The sequence below is a fragment of the Rattus norvegicus genome, chromosome 11, assembly GCF_021556685.1.
Source record: "Rattus norvegicus strain SHRSP/BbbUtx chromosome 11, alternate assembly SHRSP_T2T, whole genome shotgun sequence".
Taxonomy (NCBI): Eukaryota; Metazoa; Chordata; class Mammalia; order Rodentia; family Muridae; genus Rattus; species Rattus norvegicus.
The window spans coordinates 37014756-37037030 of record NC_141544.1 but is presented as its reverse complement, the minus strand read 5'-3'; the positions used below and the strand labels follow the sequence as shown (position 1 = coordinate 37037030).

The window sequence follows — 22275 nt, the reverse complement described above, 5'->3', positions numbered from 1 at the left end:
CCCTTCCACTGGTGCTCTTACTAGGCTATTCATTGCTACCTATGCAGTTGGAGCCCAGGGTCAGTCCATGTATAGTCTTTGGGTAGTGGCTTGGTCCCTGGAAGCTCTGGTTGGTTGGCATTGTTGTTCATATGGGGTCTCGAGCCCCTTCAAGCTCTTTCAGTCCTTTCTCTGATTACTTCAACATGGGTCCCGTTCTCAGTTCAGTGGTTTGCTGCTGGCATTCACCTCTGCTACACACAGTTGACATGAGGTACGTGCTCATCACTTTAACATCCAACTCGGGCACATTCTTGTTTCTTTCTTACATGCTCTCTACAGTTGTCTGTTCAGCCCCAAAATTGGGATTTTAAAAAAGGGTTTGACTTTTTCCCTTTTGAGAATGTTAACAATAACTAATAGTGATAGGCACAAATTGATAACAAAGTTCAATGCTGTCAGGGAATTGTTATCTGGATGAGTGTATGTTAGATAGGTGTAAGGCACATGATAATTTCTTTGAAACAAAATTCATTTTGTACAAGCTGTACATGGAGGATACAGCCCTCTTGAGTATCTTCTACCAATTTCTGAATTTAAGCTCGATGTAGTTAGGGAACATTCTTTTATGTTCTTTCATTGTAACCAGACTTTCACTGAACTTTTATCTTCTATATTCTATATTTCAGAAGTGTCTTATAATGTTCACTAAAAACGGTTTTAGGCAGCTATTCTTATTTAAAATGTTTCTCAGTTAAAAACAAGAACTACTTGAAACCTTTATATTATAAACAGCAATGGCTTCTGAATTTCCCCTTCTTGTACTTTTCATCTTTACTCTGCGTGATTGACTTTAATGTCTTCTACTTTGACATCAGTGGCAAGTATTACCCTGTGGAATATAAACTCTGCAGCCCCCTGAGTCTAAATCTCCAGATCTAGTTCCATCTGCATGCAAATCCAATGTATACCTTAGGCTTTAGCCTGTTATATTAGGGTTCTCTAAAGAAACATTTTATATATATATATGTCTTAATCAGGGTTTCTATTCCTATACAAACATCATGACCAAGAAGCAAGTTGGGGAGGAAAGGGTTTATTTAGCTTACACTTCCACATTGCTGTGCATCACTAAAGGGATGTTTCTTACTGGCTTGGTCAGCTCGCTCTCTTATAGAACCCAAGACCACCAGCCCAGTGATGGCACCACCCACAATGGGCTGGGTCCTCCCACTTTGACCACTAGTTGAGAAAAAGTGTTACAGCTGGATCTCATGAAGGCATTTCCACAACTGAGGCTCCTTTTCTGTGATAACTCCAAATCGTGACAAATTGACACACAAAATTAGCCAGTTTTATACAAGACTAGAATGTCTGTGATTGGTCCATGCAAAAGGAAGGCAGGGCTGAGAGTTTCAGAGAGAGAGGACAGGGGACAGACAGAAGAACAGAGAAGATGGAAGAGGAAGATGAACCAGATCCACGAGGCTTGAAATAGCCATAGGTAGCTATGAATATCTTAGAAGGCATAGAATCATATAGGACAATTTGTCCACTATAGGTGAGCAGCTTGTATCAATATCAATTGGCTCTGAGTTCATTATGTGAGAATTTTGTGGGTTGAGAATTTACTCTTATAAATCTGACTGATAAATTACAAGCCTCTAGAGCTTTGATTTTACTGGGTTATGGGGATTTGTGACAGCTAGCCGCAGAGGCAGATGACTGGGAAGGTATGAGCAGATTGGTGGCAGGTGTACTGCTGGGAAATAGGGAAGAGCATGGCTTGCAGCTCCCAATGGGGAAGGAGAAACCACCTTACTAGAGTGTAGCCAGCGATAGCATCATTTTTAAAAAATTATTATATGCAACATACAACAAGCAATATTAATGATTACAGAGACTTATGGGCCCAAATAGTAAAACAAGGACTCAAGGACTCTCTCCTGACAGAAAGGTCAAGTTGTTTAGTCTATGAGACTGAATGTCTCCGAAGTCCCAATCTGGTGCTGGCATTCCAGGATGTTCCAAGTTGCTGGTCTTCAGTCTACATTGCAATTCCAAAGGAATAGGTTCTATACCCATGATGTAATGTTTCAGTATCAAGATGGATGACGTTTCAGTGAAGGTGAAGGCAAGTGGGCAAACAAAAAATGCTTCTTCTTTTCCCATGTCCTCTTCTTCTCTAGGCTGACTTCAGAAAGTTGTACCAGATTTAGGGTGGGTCTTTTGATGTTACAGAATACAGATTAGGAATGAGTCTTCCCACCACAAATAACTCAGTGAAGAAAATGCCTCACAGAAGTGCTCAGATGCTTGGGCTTTAGTTCATTCCTAATACAGGCAAACTAACAATCTTGAATAGCCCTTTTATCACCCCCATGCTTTCTTCTCTTGCCATAGTTCTAATTAAAAATTGAATTAATTATATACTTTAGTTCTAGCTGCATTGACATCTTCCTTCACTTAGATTTTTACTCATGCTCTAGACATTGTGATTTAAGGAATTTGACAAAAGAACCAACAAAAAAAATCTCACATTAACTTAGAAATAATTATGTCCTTGGAGTTATTCCTAATCAGAATATGGCATATCTATGCCTATATTGGGATATTAGCCATTAAGTAAATGATAAACAAGCTACAGTCCATAGATCAAGAAAGGTTAAATAGAGAAGATGGGATTGGGGGGACAAATAGATCTTATGGTGTGATTGGGGTTGCAGGGGTAGAGCAGGGAGGATCAGGTGGGGAGGAATATAGAAGAGGGGGCTAAGAGAGTGAACAAAGGGAGAGACAGCTGGAATTGAGGGGCATGTGAAGGGTGGTATGAAAACCCAGTATAATGAAAACTTCATAAAATATATGAAGGTGATCCCAATGTAGTCTCCAAGTAATAGAAGATCAAGTCTTATCTCTTGTCATCAAACAAAGCTTCCAGTACTGGGACTGGGCTATACCAAATTGAGTTTCTGGCCAAAGGGACCCCATAGAAATACCGAAACAACCCAGTCTATTGCTAAGACAAAAGATTGTTCTCCACAAACTGATATCGTTATAGACAACAGCTACACAATTCACTGAACATGGAGAGCTAGAGTACCTATACAGAATCTTCTCCTCTATGTTCTAGTGCTTTTGACATGAGAAGTTACTCTGTAGGCTATCAAAAGAAAAATGTAGATATCAGTCTATCTTAGGACTTTACTCTTGTGAGCAGACACCATGAGCAAGACAACTCTTTTAAGGACAACAGTTAATTGGGGCTGGCTTACAGGTTCAGAGGTTCAGTCCATTATCATCAAGGCAGGTGTATGGCACCATCCAGGCAGGCATGGTGCAGGAGGAGCTGAGAGTTCTACATCTTCATCTGAAGACTGCCAGCAGAATACTGGCTTCCAGTCAGCTAGGATGAGGGTTTTAATGCCTACACCCACAGTGACAAACTTACCCCAACAAGGCCACAACTATTCCAACAGGGCTACACCTTTTAATAGTGCCCCTCTTTGGGCTGAGTTTATACAAACAATCACATCATCCCAGTCACAAACGCTTTCAGATTCAGTGCTGTCCTCTCTATGAAATATGCTTGGGCAATGGTGGCTCAAAACTTTTGGGAGTAATCAACCAATGTCTAATTGGTTTTAAGCCGTATCCACAAAATGAAACCCACACTTGACACTGCTTGGGTGACTAAGACCCAGGGCTTAGATAGCCAGGTTAAAAGATCTAGGTTAAAACCAAATACTACTGTCTTAAAAAACTGATAAAATGACTCCAAATGATATTCTGTTATAGTCTTTGGTCAGTGCATTATTCAACCATCATTAAAGGAAGCTTCTTTCTGTAGCATATGGGAACAAATACAGAGAGTCAGACATTATGAGGGGGAGAGAAAAGAGAGGAGGGGGGAGAAGAGGAGGAGGAGAGGGAAAAGGGAAATGAAAGAGAGACAAAGACAAAGACAGAGACAAAGAGATAGAGGGAAAGGGAGAGGGAGAGGGAGAGGGAGGAGAGGGAAAGAGAGAGAGAGAGAGAGAGAGAGAGAGAGAGAGAATGAATGAGAACTCAGCTCTGAATGGGACATCTCAGTCAGAGTTCAGGTAACCCCGCTGAAGAGGTGGCAAAAAGAGTTTAAGAGCCAGGCAAAGAGAAGACGAGCAGAATAAGGCCCTTTAATTCAAGTGAACAAGCTCATATAAATGTAGAGACTGAAGAAGCACGCACTGGGACCGAACATGTCTGTACCAGGTCCTCTGCCTATATGCTATGGCTTTCAGCACTTTAGTGTGTGTGTGTGTGTGTGTGTGTGTGTGTGTGTGTGTGTGTGTGTGTGTTTAATAAGCAAAGGCGAGGTTTATTATGGAGATCTATTACAGGGATCTCCGGGTCAACACGTATCCTGCGCAGGAGACAGAGGTGTCGACCCCGAAGCTCAAAAGTCAGGGGTTTATATAGGGAAGGCTAGGGGGTTTGGCACGGTTACACACAATTGGCTAATTTCTGGCGAGGCTATAAGTGATTGGCTCATTTAAACATGGCAGTGAGATTACAGCACAGCATGAGAGTACGTATTGACTGGAGCATACAGGATTTTAGAAGCTAGGGGCATACATATCAGGGTTTGAAGGACATCTGGTTAAGGAGTGACTCTGAGTAAGCTTGGGGAGGTGCCTTTCTGCCAGATGGTTTGGGTCAGTCCTGATAACTCGGGCTGGTTCCTGCATTCCTTTTCTTTATCTTTATGGTCTGTTAGTCCTAGCAGCAGGGCGGGGCTGCCTGGACTTGCTTTTCACAGTGTTTAGCCCTAAGTTTGTGAATTTTGAAACTTGTTCTTTTAATTTTATATTTTTAAACCTTAAATCTGTATAATTTTCCTTTCATTCCTTTCTTCTTCTACTGAGTAATTCTAATCTTAGAATTTTGATATCAAGTCTCGTATTTGGTCTCACCAGTTGTCCTAACTGACTGGTACTGTTGTCTCAGAACCATTAACCGCACAGCACCCACTCGATTTTTAACAAAAGCAATTAACCTGTTTGTCACGCAGGGTCCAAAAACTAAAACCCAGAAAATTATTAGTAATGGCCCAGCCATATAGCAGAGAGTAGGGTAGTCATCACTTTAGTGTTTTTATGGGACTTCTGAGTGTTCGAATGAAGTGGCCCTTGATTCTTGTGACTTCTCCCAGGCTCTTTCTTCTGTTTAGTTGACTTGCCTAACCTCAAAGTGATGGTCTTTATTTTATATTATATTTTATTTTGTAATTTCTTAGAAGCCTGTTCTTTTCTAATGAGAGACAGAAAGGGGGTAGATCCCAAGGGGTGGGGGAGTTGGAAACAACCGGGAGGACTAGAAGGAGGGCTAATCACAATATATTGTATTAGAAAAGAATTTATTTTCAATAAAAGCAAACAAATCAATACTTAAATGTTAAACACCAAAATTCAAAACTGAAAATCTAGGATACAAACTCACTGTGTCATAGTCCAGCAGTTTGGGAAAACAAAGTCAGTGAGAAATAACTGAATCCAACTGTTTACCCACCAACCAACAGCTTCTCTATGACACTTGGGCAATATCTAGCCCCAGGCAGCACCTTATGTGGACTGGTATCTAACAATGACTCCTTGTGACGTCATATGCAAGGCCTAGGACAACCCATAGTGCTTCCCCCCACCCCCAATATTCATTTTACTAATTTTTCTTATGGCTGTGGTCAAATAGCTGAAGAGGATCTACTTCCTGGGGGAAGTGCTTATATAATATCACACTTAGAGCACAGAATACTGGGAAGAAGGAAAAGCTCACTACATGGACATCAGAAGTGAGATGCAGTGGGTTACATGGCATTTGTAATCTCCCATTCCTCCAAGCATCGGAGAATCCTTGTATGTCCCATCTTCAAGGCTCCCACAGTGTCCCCAACAACACCAACTTTTGGGAACCAAGTAGTCAATGTATGTGACAATAGTGGATATTCCATAACAAATCCATTTCATGGACTCTTCTATGTTAATAACAATAATAAAAGCAACAGCAACAAAAACCTTAAGAAATATATTCTTGGAACTGACTGATCATTATAAGTTGTTTACACACTACCCGAAGACTATACACAGACAAACCCATGGCTCCAGCTGCATATGTAGCAGAGGATGGCCTTGTTGGGCACCAATGGAAGAAGAAGCCCTTTGTCCTGCCAAGGCTGGATCCCCAGGGTAGAGGAATGTTGGAGGTGGGTGGGAAGTGGAGTTTTTTCATTTTAATTTGTTAAAACATTCTAGTCACGAACAATTAATGGGTTGTAACCTGTAGTTTCTTAAACACTGTTATGGCTCCTCTGTTGATGTGAAAATTGTTCCTAATTAATGATATTTTTAGTAATTACATTAATTAAGAGACAGTCAGGTCTTTTTGAAAAATTTTCCCTAAATGTTAAAATCTTTCTAGAATATTGTGATGTTTTATATCCTATGAGAGCTGGTATTTTTCAGCTTTAAGTTATAACACGAATAATTTATGCATTAGGTGTATGGCTTTACTTCATGCACAATTTATGTTTAGGTCATTGATATTGAAACATTAGAGCTCAGTTAATCTAAACAGGATTGAAAGTTTAGAATTAAAAATGCATGGGCTTAGTGTTACCTTTTTCCAAGCAAATAAAAATTCCTTAGAGATTTCTAGTAAATCTTTATAAAGCACTATGAGAAAATCTTTGCACCTATGAGATGTGTTCCATAAACTCAGTTTTATGGAGCACCCATTTCATGGTAAGCATTGTAGTTGATGCTCATGAATCACTTGTTTGTTTAGTAGTCTTGGCTTTTCTACCACAATAATTCAAATGGCTAGACTTTCCTATTACTCCATATGCCTGTGTTCTCTTCCTTCTTTCCATGTTCTATTATTTGTAAGACTAGGATACAGCACCAACATTTTTTTTTTTGTATGTGTGTTTTTGTAACAACATTTCTCTTTGTAGCTCTAGATTTCCTGGAACTCTTGATATAGTCTAGGCTAGCCTGAAACTCAAGAGATCTTCATGACTCTGCCTCTGAAGTGCTGGGATTAAGGCATGTGCCACCATGCCTGGCTTCAGCATTGTGTTTTAGACTCTTTACAATATTCTTGAAGAATCTCTTAAGTATTTCAAATATTTGTATCTGTCATTAGGTATACATTACTCCCTTTTTACTAACTCTACTTTCTACTGAATGTCACTACTAATTTTATTTATCTATGTTTTGGCACCTGTTTGAGTAAGTTCTCTTCCACACTATCTCTGGATCTTCTCCGGGGTACTTCCTCTTTCCAATGTTATTTTGTCTTTAAGCTAGTCTCAAACAGCCTTGACTCATCTTAATGGTAGGTTCTCATTTCAGCAACTTGCTGAATATTGCTTCAATGATTTCATTGTTTTCAGTGAACATTTCCTAGGCTCCTTTATTTATTTGGTGATCAACTGATGAACCCTGACAGTTTCTTGATCATTTAGACCTGGGATGAAATGTGTTCACCCAGTTACTCACTACAATCTCCAAGTGTGAGTCTTTTCTGTAAGTTGATTCACCTGAGATCATTCCTACAATAATTAACTACATTTCTAGCCTTCAAATCCTTATTATTATACCATCAATAAGTCGTATAGCATGAAAGTTTCTCTTATAGTAACCTATTCTGCCTTCTTTGGTTCTAAAGAGGTGAGGAGTCCATGTAGCCTCATGTTGAGTCACAGGATGCTGGAGTTACTGTTAGAGTGGCACCACCCCAGGATGAACATCACATAGGTTACTTCTCTCGTCAGCCATTTTGTGGGTGATATACATCAGACAGGTAAATGTCCAACATCACCATTGGTGGCAAGGTAACATTTCTTTGATGAGGGTTGCGATCTATACTTATCTATTGGTATAATAATAGACATTTGGAATACAATTAGGAATTATGTTGGATTAGTAGAGAGGAGTTTTTAGGAGTTAGGTCATTTTTCCTTCCATCATTATGCTCCCAGAAATAAGATTCAGATCCAAATTACATTTATAAATACCTTGACAATATAGCCAGACTCATCTCTGACTAGATCATAACTTAAAGTCACCCATTTATTCTAACCTACATTCTGTCACCTGACTGGTTACCTGTTCTCAGGTACCGTGTGTCCGTATTGTCACATCTTACAGGGCAAATCTCCTACCTCTCAGTCTCCCAGAATCCTTTCTACCTTCCAAATGTCCTACATCCTATTTCCTGCCTAAGCTATAGGCCAACAAATTTTTTATTGACAGATGCCACATACATACATACATAAGGTATTTTCTCTATAGGTGATAATTGGTTCTTTATTTGAGATCTACTTTCTGACTAGCTCTAGCTAGTTGGCTGTTTTCAGTGAGAAGCATGATTCCCCTCTTATTGAGTGGGCTTTATGTAAAAATATGGAGCAAAGAGATGCAAGCTATTAATCTTCCCTTAGTTACATCCTGACATTCTGATCATTGTTTTAGTTCCTAGGTATCACAACTATGTAGGACCATTTTGGTGACTTCTCTTCATCAGAGCCTTGCATGGACTCTTCTGGTACAATGAATTCTATTCCTGAAGGAGAAGACTCTCAAGTCAGGACCAGATCAGATCCTCTGGGTCTTGTGTACAAAGTATATGGTCTCTTCACTGATAGGGAGTTACATTCAACCTCTGAAAGGAAATTAAGGACAATAGAAATATCAAAAGCTTATGTTTGGGGAGGCTTTTGGACAGCATTGACCAACAATTCTAAAGAATGCTTCTCATACCTGGTCTTGGGAATTTTGATAGATAGTCTATCATCCTTGGGGAGCACTATCACCCCAGATAGGAAAATTTCATCTAAACTATATATATATATATATATATATATATATATATACATATATATACACATATGAATTATATATAATTTTAGGCAAATACATAAGCAGAATCCATTATAAAATTTTCAGGCATCCTTCCTGTTATCTTACAGCCCTCCCTGATTCCTCTGCATTAATTTTCTTTGCTCTTCTCTAGCTAAAGCACTCCTTAAAGTGTAAATAATCAAAATGCAGAGAACAGATGGTCGTCGTGTGGTATTCAGCCCCATCTGATAGTTCTGTACCAAAACTCTTGCACCATAATGTAGAGGGAAAAGAAATATTGTAATAGACAGAAAAACAGAAAGTTTGCTATAAATATTAGAGAAGCTATGCCTAAAGAAGACTTGAAGTTTCCTGCAGTGAAGAACTGCTAAACTGGTTATCTAAGACCAAGGCCTAAGGCCAGGAACCAAATATATAAAAGTACTTTATAGACTGAGCAGATTGTATTGATATAAATAAATAAAAATATGGGAATATATATGGTCTTAGTTAGGGTTTTTAATTCCTATGAAGAAATACCACGACCATGGCACCTCTTATAAAAGACAACATTTAACTGAGGCTGGCTTACAGGTTCAGAGGTCCAGGCTATTATTGTCATAGTGGGAAGCATGGCAGTATTCAGGCAGACATGGGTCTGGTGAAGAAACCGAAAGTTCTATATCTTCATTCAAAGGCAGGAGAGGGAGACTTGAGAACTAAGAGCCCTCAAAGCCCACCCCCACAGTGATGTACTTCCTCCAACAAGGCCTCATCTATTCCAGCAAAACCACACCTTCCAGTAGTAGTACTTCCCATGGATTAAGCCTCTTCTAACCACCACATATGTGAACACAGAATATATAAGTACACAATATATGAATCCAACCTGCCCAGTCCATTATATCACAAAAATTTAAAGAAATAGAGGCCATGAATCTGAGTTAGCAAGAGAGACTCTATAAATAGGAAAGGTTGGAGGGAGAAAAGGTTAGGGAGAAAATGATGTAATTGTATCTTAATTTCAGAAATAAAATAATATATGTTTTAAAATGTCCATTTTCTGTCCAAAAGACATCTTATGTTAAACAAATAAATTATGGGCTCATGAAATTCAAGGTTCACAAGCATTTGGACTACATGTTATGGGTAGGATGAAGTCAGGATGGGATAGAGAGGTAGTGAGCTGGAAATGTTTCTTTTATACCATCTATTCCTGGGTGCTATCTAATTAATTTGTGTGTCTTAAAGAGTAGTTAAGAGGTGCATTATACTTGACAATTTATAGTTTTATTTGTAAATTTAAAGCATATAAGTATGATGTGTATCTTATTTTGTATTTTATGAGCAGTCTTACATGTGAAGTCAAGAACCGCTCTAGTCATGAAATCCAAACACACCTTGATTGATAATCATTGCTTTTTTCCATTTATTATCTATCACTTTTAAAATACTACATCCTAAAAACAAAACTAATTGTGTTAGCTCAGTTCTTCATCCATTCATATATTTTGAGCTATTTTACAAAGCCTGGATCACAAATTAGTTTTATAATACCCTTTCTTGGTTTAAGTATCTATCTTCATCTCCAGGACCATGGTGCATAACAACTGACTGGTTATATAAATAATTGGACTTCAGGACATGAAATTCAGATGAGGCTCTAAGTCTAGTTTGTATTTTTATGCAATTAGATATTTGGATCAATGTCTTCACTATGCTATCAAAGTCGTAAGATGGCATAATAATGGTGCATGAATACATGTATTTAGATTATTTTTAGAAGAATTATTGCTAAAATGATCTCTAACATCTAGTTTCCACTATAGCCATGCTACATAACAAGTGCCTATAATTTACCCCTATAGAGATATAGAATTTTCTTGTGTGTGTAGGTCAGGTTTTCATTATTACACAACATACCTTAGAATAATGGCTCTCAACATTACTGATGTTGCTACCCTTGAATAAAGTCTCTCAAGTTGTGGTTATCCAAACCATAAAAGTATTAACTCATAGCTATACCTTTTTACTGTTATGAATTATAATGAAAATGTCTGATACACAAGTTATCTCCTAGGTAACCCCTGTGAAAGGGTCCATTGACTTCCAAAGAAGTTATGGCACAGGATAAGTCCCACTTCCTGAGGTAATAAACTTAAAATAAATAATTATTTTTAACTCTTGCTTCTAGAGGTTTTAGTCAACAATCCATTGGTTCCTTATATATGTTTATTGAGAAAAACAAATCCTGACTTAAATGAGTAGAGGAACAAGCTGTGCTTACCACAAAATAAATTTATAATATATTAGTATGTATATGCACTATTATAGTTCAGTTGGATTCATTTCACCACAGGTATACTGATGACAGTTTAAAATATATAGGATATACATGAGTAAAATCAGAAGTAACAGTTAAGTATATGTTTTAGCTTATATAATGAAATATCTAGAACTTTTTTTTAGAATTCAAATGCTTTATTAAAAATGTTCATTTTTATTATTTTAATTATTTGAATGTCTGCATACGTGTATGTACAAGAGAGCAGGTGCTCAAAGAGGCCAGAGGCATCAGATGCCCTTGAAGAAGTAGTGACAGGGAACTGAGGCACCTGACATGGGTCCTGGGTACAGATAGTAGAACCAACAGAAGAACAGCGAGTGGTCGTAACTGCCGAGCCATCTCTCCAACCAGGACTTCACATCTTTCCATAGCTTTGCATCCCAGAACAAATATACCTAACCTCTCTCCGCTCAAATTCACCATCTGTAAGATGGAATATCTTTATTATTTCATTTTATGTGGTATAATTTTACAGCAAAACCAAGAGAGATGCATTTGAAAAGAATACTAAAATGATATGGTCAAACATCTGGAAATTGAAATGTGAGAGTTATTTGGTTTTGGGAAACCAGTACACTGAGTAATCAGTGTACTGGCTTATTAAACTTTAGTTACTACAATAATGAGATGAAAAGGGAATGACTCATAAGGCCCTTGAAGAAGAGAAAGTTTTTGTTGACAGGAAAATAATGTGAACTGCAAGTACATTTAGAACAATGGAAAATTCACAGACACATTTTTATGGCAAATGGGAAGATAAATGTTCAGGGTTAAAACACTCTTCTTTTGTCTAATCACAAAAAGAATATGGATTATATTAGAGAGAGAAATGCTCTGCTTGAGAACAGCTTTTAACAAAGGGTCAACATTTGCTTCAGAATGTCATCTTGATGTGTTATAATATTGAGGGAGAGAAAAGGGTGTCTCTTCAAAAGTATGTGTGCTATGTATGGGGTTACATATGCAAGGATTACCTAATCACCATCATTTGGACATTTCTATCCTATAAGGAGTATTCCTGAGTCTACAGTGTACTCTGAATTTTTTCATGAATCCAGTCACTACAGCCTTTCTATTATTATTATTGTTGTTGTTGTTGTTATTATTAATTTTGTTGATATGAAAACATTGAAATATCACTTGAGATAAATCAGAAAAAAATAAATTGTGGGGTACAGTTACTGAACTTTGGTAGGTCATCTGTATGGATCAAGTGCACAGGTTGGAGATCCTCCATAAAGCTTTATGGAGGCTTATAAAATTTATAAGAATACATAGGCTTTAATATTTCTATTTTGTAGAGTTTCCAGGAAAGGTAACTGGAAAGATTGGGAAGCAGAATGTGAAGATGTCATGAAGATGTGAAAGAAATACAGCCGAGTCTCAAAGGGGTAAGCGGAAATCAAAGCCACTGCTGGATCCAGAGCAGTTAGAAATAGCTTGTGTGATGGTTTGTTATTTTCTACCAAAACATAGACAATTATCATATTATGTTCCTGTCAGAAATATTCTGAGATACAGGCTCTACATTTCATGCCAGGTGAACCAAACCAAAACAAACAAAAAAACCAAATCTTAAAAATGTGAATGGAATGAAAACACAATGCATAGTTAGAAACATTAGATTTTTTCTCTTTCTTTTGTTTCGTTATTTTATTTATTTATATTTCAAACATAGTTTCCATTCCAGTTTCTTGTCAGCAAACCCCCTATCCCATCTGCCTTCTTCCTTCCCTCTGTGAGGATACTCCTTCACCCACCCACCAACTCTTGCCTCACTACTTTAGCATACCCCTTCTCTGGGGCATCAAACCTCCACAGGATCAAGGGCCTCCCCTCCCAGTGATGTTCAGCTAAAGAAATGTTAGTCAGAAATATTAGACTAACATCTTTAGTCATCAGGGAAATGCAAATCAGAACAACTCTGAGATTCTACCTCACACCAGTCAGAATGACTAAGATAAAAAACTCAGGTGATCTGGCGAGGTGATCAGGTGATCAGATGCTGGCAAGGATGTGGAGAAAGAGGAACACTCCTCCATTGTTGGTGGGATTGCAAACTGGTACAACCATTCTGGAAATCAGTCTGGAGGTTCCTCAGAAAATAGGATAGTGCACTATCCAAGGACCCAGTTATACCTCTCCTGGGCATATACCCCAAAGATGCTCCAACATACAACAAAGACACATGCTCCACTATGTTCATAGCAGTCTTATTTATAATAGCAAGAAGCTGGAAAGAACCCAGATACCCTTAAACAGAAGAATGAATACAGAAAATGTGGTACATCTACACAATGGAGTACTACTCAGCTATCAAAATCAATGACTTCATGAAATTCATAGGCAAGTGGAATGAACTAGAAAATATCATCCTGAGTGAGGTAACCCAATCACAAAACAACACGCATGATATGTACTCACTGATAAGTGGATATTAGTCCAAAAGCTCGAATTACCCAAGATACAATCCACAGACCACATGAAGCTCAAGAAGAAGGATGACCAAAGTGGGATGCTTCAGTCCTTCTTAAAAAGGGGAACAAAAGTATTCATAGGAGGGGATAATGGAGACAAAGTATGAAGCAGAGACTGAAGGAAAGGCCATTCAGAGCCTACTGCACCTGGGAATCCAGCCCATATATATATACAGCCACCAAAACTTGATAATATCTATGAAACCAAGAAGTACATGACAGAAGCCTGATATAGCTGTCTTCTGAGAGGCTCAGCCAGTGCATGACAAATACAGAGGCAAAATGCTAGCAACACACCCTTGAACAGAGAACAGGATCCCCGTTGGAGGAGTTAGAGAAAGGCTTGCAACCCCATAAGAACAAATACCAAACAACCAGAGCTCCTAGGGACTAAAACCACTACTCAAAGACTATAAATGGACTGACCTATGGTTCCAGCTGCATATGTAGCAGAGTATGGTCTTGTTGGGCACCAATGGAAGGAGAAGCCCTTGGTCCTGCCAAGGCTGGACACCCCCAGTGTAGGAGAATGTCAGGGAGGAGGGAGGTGAGAATGGGGGTTGGTTGAGGAGGGGGGATACCTTTATAGAAGAAGGGGGGATGGGATAGGGGGCTTATTAGAAACTGCGAAAGGGAATACCATTTGAAATGTAAATAAAATTATCAAATAAAAAAATAAAATGACACTAGTCTGTATGAAATGTTGGTTCAGACATTTAATGGTACTAAATATCTTTGAATTAACAAGTGCTATACAACAATGGGAAAGTCAAAGTTGTGGTTCTTTGCTTTGTAGGATATTATGTATGTCCAAATTTAGATAAATATTTTGACACATTACATTTTATAAATTTTTAATCAGGAAAATGTTTTATGTCTTCAATAATCTATCTTTTAATGATAATAATTAGAATTATTTTCTTCTGTGTTTTTGATTTAGACAGTGTATACTTTCATAGTCATATTAGTGTATTCCAGAACATCTTGTCGTTCATAATACCCATCATTTATCCTAATGTACTATAATATACTATAGCTCTTTCCAGAAAGTCTATCTAACTGCAGCTTAGTCCCTATGGTAGCCACAAAACAGCATGTCAGAGCATCTTACTGTCTAACTGTAACTTAGTACTCACTGGTTTGTGCTGCTCCTCAGACTTGAGTGAGGGTAATTCTACTCTGAACTTCTCTGAAAAGATTACTATAGAACCTTTGTATTCCTCATGTAGGTGAGGTCATGTCATACAGGTCCTTTTGTATCTGGCTTGTTATACTATCTCTAGTTTCAGTAAATCTTTCATATTTGCCATAACTTTTTTCTTTTTTTGCTTAATTATATGTAATTATATATACACATAAATCACAAATTTACTCACTAATCAAGGAATACTTTGGTTTAATTTCTTGGCTCTTCTGAATGCTAAGATAATATACATGTGTTCTTGATATTCTGACTGTACTTTCTCTAGTTACATACCAAGTAATTGGATAAATGTATCATTAGGTAGTTCTAGTTTTAATTTTGAAGAAATATATTGTTTTTCTAATGCAGTAGTGATTTATACCTGGACTAACAAGGTTTGTCTTGCCTCCACATCATCTCAGCTGTGTTGACTTTGGTCTTTTTTCACAGACATTGTTCTCAATTATGCCAGATAATAACTCCCTGTTATTTTGATTTCTATTAATTCTGGAAAACATTTTTTCATTCATTTATTGACTTTTAGTGTGTCTTCTTTATGTTAATGTAGATTTGTTATCTATTTCCTATCAAATTATCTGGCCTTTTTAGTGTTTAGTTTTGGCGCTCCTTATTTTTTTTTAAGTTATTAACTTACTAGATACTTACTATAAATTTTCAATATTATATCCAGTTCTGTAAGATGTGCTCTCACTTTCATTATTTTATTGTGCAGAAACCCTTTACTCTGCTATAACCTAGTTTATATATTTTTGCTTTAGTTTCTCTTTGGAGATCTTGTCCAAACCTCTCTTTTCATTTTAATGTTCTGGAATTTGTCTCGTAGGATTCTCCTAGCATCTGACTGTTTGGTTTGGAGTTGATTTTTTTAATTGTTGCAGAATACAGGACTGAATTTTTTTCTGCACTTGAATATGAAATTTCTACAGCACCATTCATAAAGATTGGCTTCCTGTGGAAGCCTTGCCTGTCTGTAGAAAGTAGCCACCTCAGGCTCTATTTCTCTGCTGTTAGGAGTATTAACTAGAGTCATCCCAATATTCTCCACAGAGTCTTCCCTGTTCCAGGTCTTCAGCTTGTCTCTGAGATGTCCCCCTCCCCCACTGATTTCCCTTCTCTCTCTCTCAGCCCTCTCACCCTCACCCGGGCTCTTTCCACATTTGATCTTCCCCTTCTCTTCCCCCACCCTCTACCACCCAGTTTGCTCTCTCCATCCATGTCAATGTCTATTTTATTTTCCCTTCAGAATGCTATTCAAGAATCTTCTGTTGGTCCCTCCTGGTTAATTAACTTCTTTGGGTCTGTCAATTGTAGGATGGTTACCTTATACTTTATGGCTAATATCCATTTATAAGTGAGTATATACCGTGTGTACATACTCACTCACAAAATCTTGGACTGCATAATCTTTGCTTATAAGATGTGCAGGGAGAAAGATAGAGCAGAGATTGAGAGAATGGCTAACCAATGACTTTTCCAACTTGAGGCCCAGCCCAAGAGAGAGAGCCAACCCTTGACAGTATTAATGACACTCTGCTATGCTTGAGACAAGAGCATAGCAACTGTATTCTCAGAGGCTTCATCCACCAGCTAATGGAAACAGATGCAGAGACTCACAGCCAAACAGCTCAGGAAATCTTGTGGAAGAATTGGTGGAAGGATTGAGAAAGCTGGAAATGTCAAGGGCACCACAAGAAGACCTATAGAGCCAACTATCCTGGGTCCATAGAGATTACAGATATTGAACCACCAACCAAGGAGCATGGATGGACTTGACCTAGGTAGCCTACACACATGTAGCAGACATACAGCTTGTGGGTGCCCTAAAAATTGGAGTGGAGCTTGCCTCTGACTTGTACTCTGTTTCCTATCTTTGAGTTTCTTTCCAAAAGTCTTCAGTGGAAGAGGAAGGGCTTAGTCCTGATGTGACTTAATGTGCCAGGGTGGGTTGTAGAGGAGGGTTCTTCTCGGCGAAGGGGTGAGAGAAGAGAGGAAAGAGGGTGAGAGGATGGGACTGGGACAAGAGGGAGAGGACTGTGATTGGATGTAAAGTGGATAAATACATAAACTATTTAAAAAGAAGATTGGATTTTCTTCATTGTGTGTTTTTATTGCCAGTGCCAAAACCAGTTGTCTGTAGATGTATCTGTTCTAGACTCTATTCTGTTGCTTAGAATATATGCTTGATTCTGCCAATGAAATGCAATTTTGATTGTTACTTCATTTTGAAGGTAGGAAGCAAAATTTCTCATTCTTTGTTCTCTGTGATAGGATTGTGTTATTTATTAAGAGACTTTTTTGTTGTTATAGAAATGTAAGGATTGCTTTTCCTAATGTGGTAAAGAATGCCTTGGTATTTTGGTAGTCAGTTCACTGCATCTATAGATCATTTTATGTTACAAGGGTATTCTTGTCATCATTGATTTTTCTAGTCTATGAATATGGGTCATCCTTCCACTATTTTGTATCCTTTCAAGTTTCATTCATCAATTTTTAGTGCCAGTGACATATCTTTAGTTCAATCCATGAGTATTTTGGCTGGGTGTGTTTGTCTTCAGCACTAGAGCAATGACAGCTGAGTAGAATGTATTTGCAAGAATTCACATTTCTTGTATTTTTTAAAATAATGTTGGAAATACTATTTAATATAAGCAATTAATTAAATTATTTTATACTGAACTTTGGGAAATTCCTATATTGATTCATCTTATTTGTTACTGTTCATGGCAGTTTTTTAAAAATTTCTATTGATTCAATCTTGGCAAGATGGATTTCAATGACTGTTTTTTTCTAGGATATCAAAGTTGTTGGCATATTGCACTTTTGTATATCTGTGATGTTATTTTACTTTATCCCATTTACTCTGTTATTTTATCTAATTGGATTCTCTTTCTCTTTTTAAGTTAGTATAGCTTCTGGGTTCATTAATTTGGTTCATGTATAGTTCACTGATCATATGTAATACATTTATCTTTGCAGATAAACAAATTAGCATTTGGTTTGCTTATATTTATTCTAAACTTCTGATATAGATTTTCTTTGGCTCACTTTAGGCTTTCTTTCTTGTTTAATTTCCTGGAGATTTGATTATACTTTTTATTTGAGATGAATATGTTGTGTCAATGTGACCATGCTTTATTATTCTCTGTTAGTACTTATTTTCCTGTGTCTCATAGATTTTAGTTTGCTTTGTCTCAATTTTCATTTGTTTCGAGAAGAATTGTAATTCACATCCTCATTTGTTCCCTGATCCATTGATTACTCAGGAGTAAGTTTGCACTGTTTCCAAAGTTTTACTTCTTATTGACTTTTAGTTCTCTTGCACTGTTATTATAAAAGTATACTTGATCTGATTTTAGTGTTCAGAAATTCTATCAGAGTTGAGGCATGTTGGATGATTTGTCCTTGAGGATGTCTCCTGTGCTGAGCAGATTGTGCATCCTGCAGTTATTGCAGGGAATGCTCTGTAGGCATCTGTTAGGTCTATTTTACCTTTTATTTTTTTGGTCCAAGATACAATTTAACTCTATTGTTTCTTTATTGATAACTTGTTGATTTTTGTGTCTGGATGATCTGCCTATTACTGAAGGTAAGAAATTAAAACCCCTAATTTATCACTGCAGCCATTGAGTCTTTCTTATTCTAATAAAGTTTGTTTTATATATTTGGGGACTGTGTTATTGGGTGCATAAAGAACTAGAATTGTGTTTTTAATACATCTCTGTATTATTAATACATAATGATCTATCATTTTTGTTTTCTGATTAAAAGTCTATTTTATCTGATCTAAGTTTGTTCACTCTTGTTGCCTTTGGGATTCTATCTGTAGGGAATACTCTCTTATATTCCCTACCTTTCAGTCTTTACAATTATGTGTTTATCACATCATATATTGTTAGTGCTTGTTCTTCCTTCACTCATTTTCTGACTTACTGTTGGGAAATCTAATTAATGTACTTTCAAGTAATTATCAATAGGTGATATCCATTTTTCACTTGCATCTCAGTTTCTAAAGTCACACTTCTTAACTCATCCTCTGTAGTGGGTGGCTCTGATGCTAAGGTCCTATTGCCCAGTTGGTCCTTGATTGATCAATAAAGATGCCAGAAGCTAATTGTAGGGTGGAAGGAAAGAGAAGGGACTTCTGGGTTTCCCTCGGGCAGGCTAAGCAATGTAGGGGAAGAGAAACATTTTGCCATGCTTCGGAGGGAGAAAAGGTGACTATCCATGTGTGATATCAAGTAGAGAGGTCATAGGCTGCTTCCTCAGGTGGGAGATTAGAAATGTAACTAAGTGGAGGGCAGTTTTGGGTTGCTCAACAAGAAGGTAACTGAGCAACTAAAGTTAAGGGCAAACTTAGGTTACTGAGCTGGGAGTGAAAATAAAAGTGCAAGATAGCCAAGGAAGCTTAGAAGAATCTAGAAATTGAGTCAATATGGCAGGTTGAAGATAAGATAAGTGTGTGTGTGTGTGTGTGTGTGTGTGTGTGTGTGTGTGTTATTTTATCTGTGGATCCCAGGGAACCTGGGTGGAGCTAGTACCATAGTCCACCTGGAGTTTAAAGTGGGGATGTAAAAACTACACACTACAAACCTCTCTTATGATCTTTTATTCTGATGAAATTACTTACCTGAGCAGGGTGATCTGACACTTGTGTATTAGTTTGGTTGCTCTAAATTATTTTTCTTCATTACCACATAGCTTAAAAAATCTGTCCAGATTATAAGATTTTTTTGTTGTTGTCAGAACTATTCCAAATAGAATATTTTATTACACCATTTCTTTGCAGATAACGGGTCCTCAGCATGCATAGGGACTTATATATAAGCATCTCTTTCTTACTGTCAGGAAGTTTTATGCCTTTGGTGTTTTCTGTGTTACCCAAGCCTCTATTCTTCAGCATGAAGAGGTAGCTTCTGCATTTCTCGCTGGGTAGCTAGGTAATGAGACATCTCCATGCTTTGACTTTTCTTATTTGGTGCACTATTTCCTGTGGGCCATTTGTTTGTCTGACTATCAAGAATGTCTCATGTTACCCTATCTGGCAAGTCAGGTATACCATAAAGCAATCAGCTTGCAGGTGAACTTGACCGCCACATGAATTGTTTGCTTTCTCTTACTCTGTTCAGAGTTTTGCTTTAACTATTGACAATAAACTAGAAAGGTCAATAATAAAATATCTCTGTGTACATGTAGTTACACGTGAGTGCTTGCCTTTGAGCTTGTGTTCTTGAGTATTTTCCTCCATCACAAGGCTTGGGATGTCTCAGATATTCTCACTTATACAAACTTTTCTACCCTATCTCTTTCGGGCATCTCCAAATCCCAGAAACATCAATGTTCTTCTCTGCTTTGTTTTATATTTCCCTTAAAGTTTTCCATTTCCATCTCTGTTCAAACAATTTGTCTTTGAGACCATTAATATTTCTTGGTACAAAGTGTCCTTCCTAGATGTTTTATATCTTAGTTTAAGATTTGCTTGATATATTTTCCCCCATGAATCCCTATTTAATCTTTTAAGTTGGTTTTAATCTTTCTGTCAAGATGATCTGTTTGTGTACAGAATTGCTGCTCTGTGCTTTCTTGAAGCTCATTAAGTTTTGTTACAACATCTGTTTTAGGTTCTACTGAAGAGATCCTCCTTGCTACTTACTTTGGGGACTTTTTTTAAATTTAACCGATAAACAGTACCATTCTTAAATGCCTACGAGTGCTTGTTGTATAATGCTCTCTGTCTATTGATGGATGAGAAGTTTACTCCTATTTTTGTAATATGGGTTTCATTTGTGGCTATCTGTGTTATCTCTTCATAAACTGTAAACAGAACATTTCTCCTCTTTTGAGTCTTAAGTCACTCCACTCTTTCCGCACTCAGTGGTTAAAACTAGGCCTAAAGGCAATTTTTTGCTGGTTTGTTGTTATTATTTTAGCACGAGGGGTTGATCCAAATTTCCACTTGCTCTCAATTTGAAACTAGTATAAAGTTCAGCACAGGTGTCATAGAATTAATTTCTTTTGCCTCTCTCTGGCTCTTTATCTGCAGGTGCTGGCCTATGTTAGGTCACTGTGAAATTCTGCCAAACTCACTACAGAAGGACCAGCTCTATACTATGCCTACAATTATTAATGTTAACATGCTGTATCATACCAAGAGCTCACAGCCTATAAAGATAACATTTGGGTAGGTCTAAAGCCTCCTAGTGAAGCCTCCTAGTGACCTACCATAATGAAATCTAATTCTTGGGTCAAACTAACTTCTAAACCTTCTGTAGAATCTTCTAGAGGCCTGCACATAATAGTACTTATTTGTGTTGCTAGACTTCTAGAATCAGTCAAAGGGGGGGTACTGAATAAAATAAATGTAAAAATGCACTAAATTGGCACCATGTGTCATACCCTGACACTGGACTGTCAAAAAGGCTCAAATCATAAGTAATCCCTGCCTCAAATTCCAATATCAAGTTCTGTCTTAAAAACTCAACCTACCTTCAACTAGTGGATTTCTAACTATGCATGGAGGACCATGCTATAGATGCTGGCTTTACAAGCTGAAACATCTGTTCATTTTATGTGAGCATTATCTTGTCCTGCACGAGAATGGAGAAACAGGTGTTGAAGACAGTCCTTTTCTATCAAGGGTAATACTAAACTGTATCACAACTAGGTCTCACAGACACAGAGCCTGACATAATATGTTTGTGGAAGTGTACACCATCTCATGGCTCCTTTAAGTCTTACAGTGATGCTGACTCAAACACAAATAAAGTACTATTATGTGCAGGCCTCTAGAAGATTCTAGAGAAGGTTTAGAAGTTAGTTTGGCCCAAGAATTAGATGTCATTATGGTAGGTCAAGATTTGAGACTCAAGGTAAGTCTCATGTTAGTCATTTTGCTCCGACAGCCATAAGATGGAATCTTAAAAAAAAAAACCAAACAACTTTTTGTTGATTCTTTGTGAGTTTAACATCCTGTACATCAGGCTCATTCATCTCCCTGTCCCCTCATATCTACCTTCTGTCCTTGAAACTGCCCCCTTAGAAGGAAATAAAAGCCAACTAACCAAATTAACAAAAAGTCAAACCAAAACAAAGCATAGAGAAGCATTGTGGAAGCAGTAGTGTGTCACTGTGTGTCTCACAGTATGCCCCTCTGTCCACAAATCTCTACTTGTAAGTGTTCATTGCTACGAGTCATTGGTTTGAGGTTTCTCACTTCTATCACATCATCAATACTGGATTCTTATGGATTCCTAGTTATCCTGTTGTTACTCTGTGTCTTGGAGATCATGAAGCTTTGGCTGAGTGGGACCCGCCCTTTTACTCACCCCAACAGTTCACAGATGATGTACATTTTGGGGTGGGCCAACTCAAAGCCCTGCAAGTGGGGCAGTG

The 22275-nt window shown here is 37.7% G+C and overlaps 1 long non-coding RNA gene across 1 annotated transcript in view; it reads left to right on the top strand.

The window, feature by feature from the left end:
• The window catches only part of LOC134480960 (uncharacterized), a 172293-nt gene that overhangs the window by 63382 nt on the left and 86636 nt on the right, over positions 1–22275 (top strand). The window contains exon 2 of the long non-coding RNA XR_015633001.1: positions 12507–12596. This is a non-coding gene — a long non-coding RNA (uncharacterized LOC134480960). The remainder of the gene's footprint in view (positions 1–12506; positions 12597–22275) is intronic.